We start from the raw sequence: 993 nt of genomic DNA, 5'->3' as shown, positions 1-993 counted from the left end.
CTTGTCTGTTGTATTCATTCTGTTGTGTGTGGTAAATGGTTGTTCTCAAAGATTGAAATCTCAGGAAGATTTAAGAGCTAGTGGAAACTCCTGATGTAATCAAGAAGTTAAATCTTTCCTGATAACTTGCAAAAAAGTCTTCGGGTGTTGTGAGTATTTGTGTGTATGTTGTCACGGTTGCCATAGAAACAGAAGCATCTGTTCTGGAGATATTCTTGTGTACTGGGCAAATACTTTTGTTCTTAATCCCCTTCCCTCCTGATTTCCTCAAAAAACAGAGCAGAAAAGCAGGTCAGGTCCCATTCTTACTCTGAGAAGGAGTGATGGGAGGCTCTCATCCTTCAGGAATTAACAAGAATAGAATGAAAATAGTATCTCTGACTTTTTTCAAAGAGGATTCTGAAGGAGAGGCTGACTATTTCAATGGAGCACAGCTTGGTTTTGTTTTTCTGAAGTCTTCTGAAAAGCACAGACTTTAAGACCCTAATTAACCAGAGGGATTTGGTGGGGGGGGGGCCTTGTGTCTTCCTTGTAATAGGAGAGGGATAAATTTACTTTTGCATGATATCAAATAAGTGTCTGCTTCATTTCTACTGTACCCTCTTTTGATTTAGAAAAAACAAGCCAATATTGTGTTTTTTTTTTTTTTCATTTTAAGCAAACAACACAAAAACCTTTCTTAGTAGGGCATTCATACAACACCCTGGTGGTGTGTAATGCCGTGGTGATGGACTGATGCAAAGGACCAAATTAATTAAATTTTCAGCTAAGTACAGCTTCTTCAACATAAAATACAATACAACTAACTGGAAGTTGCCAGTGGTTAAGTAAACTGGCTTTAAGTTTCTGTGTTTCATGTATTTCAGTCTTCCAAATTACTGATTTTATTGTCAGAGGTCATGGTGATCCACAGCTGTTCCTACAGTCCATGGGGAGCTTGAGTTCTCAGCACCCGTGAAGATCAGATCTGAGGCTTCAGACTCACGCCCATAG

This window comes from Patagioenas fasciata, chromosome Z, assembly GCF_037038585.1.
Source record: "Patagioenas fasciata isolate bPatFas1 chromosome Z, bPatFas1.hap1, whole genome shotgun sequence".
Taxonomy (NCBI): domain Eukaryota; kingdom Metazoa; phylum Chordata; class Aves; order Columbiformes; family Columbidae; genus Patagioenas; species Patagioenas fasciata.
Note: the sequence above shows the minus strand (reverse complement) of the source record.